Genomic DNA, 10,500 nt, shown 5'->3' with positions numbered 1-10,500 from the left:
CCCAGGCCACCCCATGCCCCAAGGGGAACCCCACCCTGATCCCGGCCACCCTTCAGGGTAAACCAGCCAGCCACCACCCATGCATCAGCCTCTATCCTATCTAATCCTGTCTAATAAAAGAGTAATATGCAAATTGACCATCACTCCAACAGACAAAATGGCTGCCGCCATGTGGATACAAGATGGCTGCCTCCATGTGAACACAAGATGGCCACCACAAGATGGCCAGAAGGGGAGAGCAATTGGGAGGAACCAGGTCTGCAAGGGAGGGAAGTTGTGAGCTGATCAGGCCAGCAGAAGAAGACAGTTGGGAGGAACCAGGCCTTCAAGGGAGGGCAGTTGGGAGTGATCAAGCCTGCAGGGGAGGGCAATTAGGGGTGACCAGGCTGGCAGAGAAGGGAAGTTGGGGGTGACCGGGCCTGCAGGGAAGGGGATTTGGGGGAGACCCAGGCCTGCAAGGGAGAGTAGTTGGGAGGACCAGGCCTGAAGGGGAGGGCAGTTAGGGGCAATCAGGCTGGCAGGGGAGCAGTTAGGCATCAATCAGGCTGGCAGGGGAGTGGTTAGGGGGTGATCAGGCTGGCAAGCAGAAGCTGTTAGGCAGGCAGGAGAGCCGTTGGAAGCCAGCAGATCTGGATTGTGAGAGGGATGTTCAACTTCCCATTTAGGTCTGATCTTACCTAAATTGGGCCTAAATGGGCAGTCGGACATCCCTCATGGGGTCCGAGATTGGAGAGAGTGAAGGCTGGGCTGAAGGACACAGCCCCTTCTCCCCGCTTCCACAAATTTCATGCACCAGGCCTCTAGTATTGTAATAATTTCTATGGTGCCAGGTGGATACTATTGGGGGGAATCACTTTGTAAATTATATAGATGTCCAACCACTATGCTGTAAACTTGAAATAAATATAAAATAGTATTGAATTTTAACAATAATTTAGAAAAAAAAACACCTCTTGGATGACTTAATGTTACTTTTAGAAGAAAATGCTCTGACTTTGTACAAGTCATTTATTTATCCATTTATGACTCAAATCTCAAATGTGACATACTTTCTGTAGCTATATGTAGAAGAAAATTATCATATATTCCAAGAGAACTTTGTATATCATGCTAACAATGAATATATAGTTTCTAGCTATGTTATATCTTATACTTTTCTGGTATCTTGTTAGCCCTGATTATTTTGAAACAAGGAGGGTATCCTTCATTTTTTGGTAACCCAGACCTATTACTAGGCTTATAGTGAGCATTAAAAAAATAACTCTTGAAGACTCACAGATAAAGAGAACAAACTGAGAGTTCTTAAGTAGGAACAGTGTAGGGTCTTAGTGAAAGGGGAAGAGATTAAGAAGTACAAATTAGTGGTTACAAAATAGTCACTATACACTATTTTGTAACTGAATATGTATGGTGCTGAGTGGGTTTTAGAACTTTGTAAATTATATAATTTCTAACCATCATGTTGTTCACCTGAAACTATTATAAAACTAGTGACACCCTGCACCGATTCATGCACATTGAAAATAAATTAATTAGAAGGTGGCCAGTGGGCCGGGACTGACTAAGATGGGCTGGACACGCTCTGGAGCCAACCTCCCAAGGACCCTCCCAGGCATCTGCAGAGTAAGCAGGGATCCCTTCAGCAGGTGTGATCCCTTGGCCTGGCCTGTGGGGATTGGGCCGAAACTGGTTCTCCAACATCCCCCAAGGGGTTTGGGAGTGTGAGAAGGCACTCTGCAAAGTTGCTATTGTACACTTTAAAAAATTATAAAAGGAGCCATTCCAATCAGGAAATGATAGGTAAATAATTTAAATAATATTTTCTCTCTTGGTGAATTAATTGAACATCAGGGATTTAGTAAAAATCAAGAATGACTAATATTTATCATGCCATCAATACTATATATCAACAATTTGTATTGTTGCACTGAGTGCCAGGTTATTATGATCTCTGAACACATAATAATCTGGCTACTCAGTGTATATTAAATTATATATATTTAAACTATATATAAATGATTATATATAGATGATACATAAAATTTGTGATATATAATTAATATATGTCAAAATAACACTTTATATATGCATCAATACATATCATTCATATAATCTATGTATCATCAGTGATATCAGATGATATATATAGATAATATATAAAATTGATTATATCACAACAAAAGCATGGTTAAGAAGCAAATAATTTAGTAAAATAAACAGATTTGACTATTTTGAGGTTATATGTTATTATGTTAATTATTAACTGCTGCTTATTTAGAGAAAAACATGAAAAATAGTTTTTAACTGTATATATATATATATATATATATATCTATATATATATATATATATATATTTTTTTTTTTTTTGACAAACAGGAAAAGCAATCATTTTTAAAATTTTTTCTATAAATGTTGATTGTAAGGTACATACATAAAATTGTCATGGGTGATATATTTTATTTTTATTTATTTATTTTTCTATTTTATTTATTTATTTATTTTACCATTTTTAAAATTAAATTATCTGTGTACATATCTTACCATTCCCCCCACCCCCCGATACATGCCCTCCCTCCCCAGAGTTTTGTGTCTATTGGTTGTACTTATCTGCATGCATACAAGTCCTTCGTTGATCTCTTATCTCCCCCAGATCTCTCTACCCTCTCCGCTATAATTTGACAGTCTGCTTCTTGTTTTACTGTCTCTATATCTATCCTTTGGTTCATCAGTTTATAATGTTCTTTATTATCCATAAATGAGTGAGGTCATGTGGTGTTTCTCTTTCATTGACTGGCTCATTTCATTCAGCATTATGTTCTCCAATTCCATCCAGGTTGCTGCAAATGATGAGAATTCCTTCTTTTTTATGGCAGCATAGTATTCCATTGTGTAGATGTACCATGGTTTTTGGAACCAATCATCTCCTGACGGGCACTTAGGCTGTTTTCAAATCCTAGCTATTGTAAATCGTGCTGCTATGAACATAGGGGTGCATATATCCTTTCTGATAGGTGTTTCTAGTTTCTTGGGATATATTCCTAGGAGTGGGATTACTGGGTCAAATGGGAGTTCCATTTTCAGTTTTTTGAGGAAACTCCACACTGTTCTCCACAGTGGTTGCACCAGTCTGCATTCCCACCAGCAGTGCACGAGGGTTCCTTTTTCTCCGCAACCTCGCCAACACTTGTCGTTTGTCAATTTGTTGATGTTGGCCATTCTGACAGGTGTGAGATGGTACTGAATTGCTGTTTTGATTTGCATCTCTCAGATAATTAGTGACTTTGAGCATGTTTTCATGTGCCTCTTCGCATTCCTTCTGTCTTCTTTTGAGAAGATTCCCATTGCCCATCTTTTAATTGCTCATTCATCTTCCTTTTATTTAGTTGTATAAGCTGTCTGTAGATGTTAGAGATTAAACCTTTATCAGTGATAACATTTGCAAATATGTTCTCCCATACAGTGGGCTTTCTTGTTGTTTTGTTGATGGTTTCTTTTGCTGTAAAAAAGCTTTTTATTTTGGTGTAGTCCCATTTGTTTATTTTCTCTTTAGCTTCAATTGCCCTAGGGGCTGTATCAGTGAAGAAGTTCTTTTGGCATATGTCTGAGATTTTGCTGCCTGTGGATTCCTCTAGTATTTTTATGGTTTCCCTTCTTATGTTTAAGTCCTGTATTCATTTCGAGTTTATTTTTGTGAATGGCGTAAGTTGGTGATCTACTTTCATTCTTTCGCATGTATCTGTTCAATTTTCCCAACACCATTTATTGAAGAGACTGTTTTGACTCCATTGTATATTCATGCCTCCTTTGTCAAATATTAATTGAGCATACAGATTGGGTTGATATCTGGATTCACTATTCTATTCCATTGATCTATATGTCTGTTCTTGTGCCAGTACCAAATTGTTTTGAGAACAGTGGCTTTGTAATACAACTTGAAATCTGGTATTGAGATCCCTCCTAGTTTACTCTTCTTTCTCAGGATTGCTGTGACTATTTGGGGTCTTTTATTGTTCCAAATGAATTTTTGGAGAGTTCTTTCTAAGTCAGTGAAATATGCCGTTGGTATTTTAATGGGGAGTGCATTTAATCTATAAATTGCTTTGGGAAGTATGGACATTTTGATGATGTTGATTCTACCAATCAATTTACATGGTATGTTCTTCCATCTGTTTACATCTTCCTCTATCTCTTTTTTCAGTGTCCTGTAGTTTTCCACATATACGTCTTTTACCTCCTGAGTTAAATTTATTCCTAGGTATCAATTTTTTTTGGTGCCATGGTAAATGGGATTGCTTTTTTAGTGTCTGTTTTTGTAAGTTCACTATTGGTGTATAGAAAGGCCATAGATTTCTTGGCATTAATTTTGTATCCTGCTACATTGCCAAATTCATTTATTAAGTCTACTAGTTTTTTGATGGAGTCTTTTGGGTTTTTTATGTACAATGTCATGTATTCTGCAAATAAGGATAACTTTACTTATTCTTTTCCAATTCGGATTCCTTTATTCCCTCTTCTTGTCTAATTGCAATGGCTAGTTCTTCCAGTACTATGTCAAACAGGAGTGGTGAGAGTAGGCATCCCTGTCTTATTCCTGTTCTTAGAGGGAATGGTTTTAGTTTTTGCCCATTGAGTATGATGTTGGCTGTGGGTTTATCATATATAGCTTTTATTATGTTGAGGTATGATCCTTGTACTCCCACCTTGTTGAGAGTTTTTATCAGGAAAGGGTGTTGAATTTTATCAAATGCTTTTTCTGCATCAATTGATATGACTATATGATTTTCATCTTTCAATTTGTTTATGTGATGTATCACTTTTATTGATTTGCGGATATTGTATCATCCTTGCATTCCCTGAATAAATCCTACTTGGTCATAGTGTATGATCTTTCTGATGTGCTTCTGGATCCAATTTGCTAGAATTTTGTTGATGATTTTGGCATCTATGTTCATGAGGGATATTGGCCTGTAATTCTCTTTCATTGAGTTGTCTTTATCTAGATTTGGTATTAGGGTGATTCTGGCTTCATAGAAGGAGTTGGAAGTGTTTCTTCCTCTTGAATTTTTTGGAAAAGTCTGAGGAGAATAGGTTTTAGTTCTTCCTTAAATGTTTGATAAAACTCTCCTTTGAAGCCATCTGGCCCTGAACTTTTGTTTGCTGGAAGCTTTTTGATGACTGTTTCAATTTCTTCACAAGTCACTAGTCTATTGAGATATTTAGATTCTTCCTGATAGAGTTTTGGAAGGTTGTATTTTTCTAGGAATATGTCCATTTCCTCCAGGTTGTCCAGTTTGTTGGCATAGAGTTGTTCATAGTATTTTGTTACAATCATTTGTATTTCGGCGGGGTCTGTTGTTATTTCACCTCTTTCATTTCTGGTTTTGTTTATTTGGGTCCTCTCTCTTTGTTTCTTGGTTAGCCTGGCTAGAGGTTCATCTATCTTGTTTATCCTTTCAGAGAACCAGCTCTTGGTGTTGTTGATCTTATGTATTGTTTCCTTGGTCTCTATGTCGTTTATCTCTGCTCTGATTTTTTATTATTTCCTTCCTTCTGCTTACACTGGGCCTTTCTTGTTGCTCTCTTTCTAAGTCTATGAGTTGTTGAGTTAGATAATTTGTTACCATTTTTTTCTTTTCTTTTTTTGCAGTAGGCTTATAGAGATATGAACTTCCCTCTTAAAACTGCTTTTGCTGTGTCCCATAGATTTTGGATTGTTGTGTTTTCATTGTCATTTGTTGCCAGGATGTTTTTAATTTCTTCCTTGATTTCTCTGGTAACCCAATCCTTATTTAATAGCATGCTGTTTAGTCTCCATGTGTTTGATTTATTTGGATTATTTTTATTGTAGTAATTTCCAGTTTTATGCCACTATGATCTGAGAAGATGCCTGATATGATTTCTATCTTCTTGAATTTGAAGAGACTGTGCCTATGTCCTAACATGTGGTCTATCTTTGAAAATGACCCATGTGCACTTGAGAAGAATGTATATTCTGTGGATTTGGGGTGGAATGTTCTAAAGATGTCGATTAATTCCATCCGGTCAGTGAGTCATTTAGGATTGATATTTCTTTGCTGATTTTTTGTTTAGATGATTTGTCCAAAGGTGACAGTGGGGTATTAAAATCTCCTACTATGATTGTATTGCTATTAATCTCTCCCTTAATGTCCTCCAGCAGTTTTTTTTTTAATGTATTTGGGTGCTCCCATATTGGGTGCATATATGTTTACCAGGGTTATTTCTTCTTGTTGGATTGCTCCCTTTAGTATTATGAAGTGGCCTTCATTATCTCTTGTTATGTCCTTCACTTTGAGATCTAATTTGTCAGATATAAGTATTACTACCTCAGCTTTTTTTTTCTTTCATTTCCATTCACCTGGAAAACATTTTTCCATCCCTTCACCCACAGTCTGTGTGTGTCTTTTTTTCTGAAGTGGGTTTCTTGTAGACAACAGATATATGGGTCTTGTTTTCTTATCCCATTCATTACCCTATGTTTTTTGATTGGAGCATTTAATCCATTTACATTTAAAGTTATTATTGATAGGTACTTACTTCATGCCATTTTTATTCTGTACCCCTGTGTTCCTTCTTCACTTCCTATTTCTTTATTTTTCAGTAGACCCTTTAGCATTTCTTGCATTGCTGGTTTGGTGGTGATAAATTCCTTTAGTCTTTTTTTATCTGTGAAGCTCCTGATTTCACCTTCAATTTTGATTGATAGCCTTTCTGGGTACAGTATTCTTGGACTCAGACCCTTCCTTTGCATGACTTTGTATATTTCATCCCATTCCCTTCTGGCCTGGTGAGTTTCTGTTGAGAAATCAGTTGCTAGTCTGATGGAGTTTCTTTCTTTCTTTCTTTTTTTTTTTAATATATTTTATTGATTTTTTACAGAGAGGAAGGGAGAGAGATAGCGAGCCAGAAACGTCAATGAGAGAGAAACATCGAACAGCTGCCTCTTGCACACCCCCCACCGGGGATGCGCCCGCAACCAAGGTACATGCTCTTGACCGGAATATAACCAGGGACCTTTCAGTCTGCAGGCTGACGCTCTACCACTGAGCCAAACCGGTTTCAGCTGGAGTTTCATTTATATGTAACTTTCTGTCTCTCTCTGGCTGCTTTTAAGATTCTTACTTTGTCATTGATGTTTGCCAATTTGATTATAATATGCCTTGGCATCAGTCTTTTGGGATTCATTTTGCTTGGGACTCTGCGTGCTTCTTGTATTTGTGTGGGTTTTTTCTTCTCTATCTCAGGAAAGTTTTCTATCATTATTTCTTCAAACAAATTTTCTATGCCTTCCTTAGTTTTCTTTCCTTCTGGAACCCCTACTATTCTAATATTGTTTTGTTTTGTATTGTCCCAAAGTTATGGGTGATACATTTTTAAATGTAAAAAAATCCTTTAAAAATGAAAGTTAATTCTATTTTTCTATTTTTAAAGAGTTACCACACTGTATTTTCTGGAGTATGTTTCATTTTACATCCAACCAACAGTGATCAAGATCTCCAAGTTCTTCACACACTTAAAAACAGTTTATTTTCTGTGTTTGTTTTTTTATAGTATTCACCCTAATGGGTGGGAGGTGGTAGTAGTACATGTGGTTTTTATTTGCATTATTTTATCTCCTAATGATTAGTGATGTTGAGCATCTATTGATTTGATCATAAGTTATTTGTATATCTTATTTGGAGAAATGTCTATTCAAGTACTTTGGCCATTATTGAATCAGATTTGTTATTTAATTTTGTTGCTGTTGTTCAGTTGTAGCAGTTCTCGATGTATTCTATATATTGATCCTTTATCATAGATATAATTTGCAAATATTTTCTACAGTTTCTTGGGTTGCCTTTTTTTTACTTTATCAATATTCTGGTTATATATCCAAAATAATTGCAAACAAGGTCTTGAAAAGATATTTGCACGCAGCTTTATTCACAATAGCTAAAAGATGGGAATAAAGTAGCTACTGACCATTAACAGATGACTAGATATACAAAATGTGGTATACACACACAATGGAATATTACTCAGCCTTGGAAAGGTAGGAAATTCTGACACAAGCTACAACATGGGTGGACCTTAAGGACATTATGCTGGATGGAGGAAGCCAGTCACAAAAGATCAATACTAAAGATCCACTTATAAGGGATATTTAGAGTGGTCCAATTCTTGGAGAAAGTAGAAAGTAGTTGTCAGGGTTTGGAGAAGAGAGAAATGGGAGAAACCCATGTGTATAGAGTTTCAGTTTTGCAAAAAGTTCTTCAGATTGTTGGCGATGATGTTTGCACAACCATGTGAATATTCTTAATAGTAATGACCTATAAACTTAAAAATGGCTTAAGATGGTAAATGTTATGTTATATGTATTTTACCACAATAAAAATTATCATAAAACAAATTTAAATATAATGAAATTAAAAGTCACCAGCCTGTATATTCAAAAAAAGTTCTTTTATAAATTAACTCTTGATTTTCAATGTGTGAACTCCATATTATTTGTGAAATTTTTACATTTAGACTTTCATTTAGTTTCCCTAAGCCTTCGATTTTTCTAAGAAACAAACATGGGCAACCTGAACAATTCAATTGTTTTTGAGAATTATTAAAGTTGTGATTTTTTTGCTTCCTATTTATTATAAATCAATACTAAATAAAATACATATGCACATTTAATGTTTAGTTGCTTATTAGGACTCCTTAGTTTTCTAAGAAAAAAATCTTATTTGTGGTAATATTGATTTTTTATTTTTAGTTCTTATGCTTGTATGTGTGTGGCTTGACCTAAGATTAAGTAGAAACATGGCAATAGATGTGGCTAAAATAGACAATTGTTTGCTGCTAACCATATCGTGAATTTCTGTTTCTTTTTCCTTCACTACAGCAATTCAATCATTGTACCAGAAAACAATGATGTGGACTCAGTATTGCCAAGAACTCCACAGACAACGGCCATCTTCTATAGGAGAAAGTGACCCCTGAAGGCCTTTAAAATATCAGTATGGGGGAAATAAAGCTTATGGCAGGAGGCAGACTTCCCTTGTGTGAGCACTGGTTGGTGTGGGGCTGTGGGCAGGGACAACCTCCTAGTGACATCATAAGGGGGTGTGGAGCTCCATAAGGACAGTCGCCCAGCAGTGTCCCCGGGGCCAATTGAATGTTGCCTTTTGGGCTCGAGATCTTACAGTGTGCTTTCAGAGCCACCTAGTTTCAGATCAAGCTGCAGCTGGTGGGACTGGTGGTTGGAGGGCTCAAAGCAGGCCTGGGGCAGTTGGCCCTCACTTACCTGACTCTGCACTGGCAGGAGTGGGCGCCCTGCTTCTGGGGTGGTGGGGTCCTGAGAGATCCTGGATGGGGTCCTGAGACCAGCACTTCCTCAGCCAGTCAGGGTTGAGGTCAGTGAGTCCCAGGTGTCTCTGGACAGTAGTAGGGCAATACTCTCCCATGAGAGGGGCCTCTTCCTGGAGTGGCACAATGTATGCATGTGTGGAATGCTCACACATTCCTCACTACAGACTCTTACAACACCTCATCTGCAAATTACAGTGCCACAGAAGGTTGGGACCAATATCAATGATAGTGATGTTACAGAAATAGTTGCAATTAAGAAAATTTTCTTGACAGTCTCTTCAATAAATGGTGCTGGGAAATTTGGTCAGCTACATAAAAAAAAAAAGAAAAAAAAAGAAAAGAAACTAGATCACCAACTTGCAACATACACAAAACAAACTCAAAATGGTTAAAGGAATTACAGGTAAGAAGGGAAACCATAAAAAATAATAAATTCTTGCCCTGACTAGTGTGGCTATGTTGATTGGGCTTCATCCCATACATCAAAAGGTTGGCAGTTCCATTCCCAGTCAGGGCACATATTCAGGTTGTGAGTTCTGGTTGGGGCACTTACATACTGGAGGCTATCATATATGTCTCTCTCTCTCTCTCTCTCACATCAATGTTTCTAAACTTAATAAAAACATATATAAAAAAGAACAAGATCTTATAATAAAGTGAAAGAGGTATAATTAAAACTACAAACAAACAAACAGACATCCTATGTTCAAAAGTTGGAAAACAATATATAAAGATGCCAGGACTACCCTCAGAAATCTATAGGTTACATGTACAAAAATATGACTTTTGCACAAATAAAAAAGTCATCTTAAAATTTATGTCAAATTTCAAGAAATCTCACCCTGGCCAGTATGGCTCAGTTGTGTGCATCATCCAGAGCACCAGGAGATTGCTTATTTGATTCCTTGTCAAGAGTATATGCTAGGAGAGAAACCAAGATGGCAACATAGGTAAACGCCTAACTGCAGCCTCGCACAACAATTTAAAAAAATACAACTAAAATACAAAATGGACATTATCCAGAACTATAGGAAAGTTGACTGAGTGGAAATTCTACAACTAGAAGGAAAGAGAAAACTAGAAGGAAAATCAGAGGAGCAGTAAAAGCCTAAGAGTCCTAAAAACGGGAATGGAAGATCGC

This window comes from Pipistrellus hanaki, assembly GCF_964339955.1.
Source record: "Pipistrellus hanaki genome assembly, chromosome: 3".
NCBI lineage: Eukaryota > Metazoa > Chordata > Mammalia > Chiroptera > Vespertilionidae > Pipistrellus > Pipistrellus hanaki.
Note: the sequence above shows the minus strand (reverse complement) of the source record.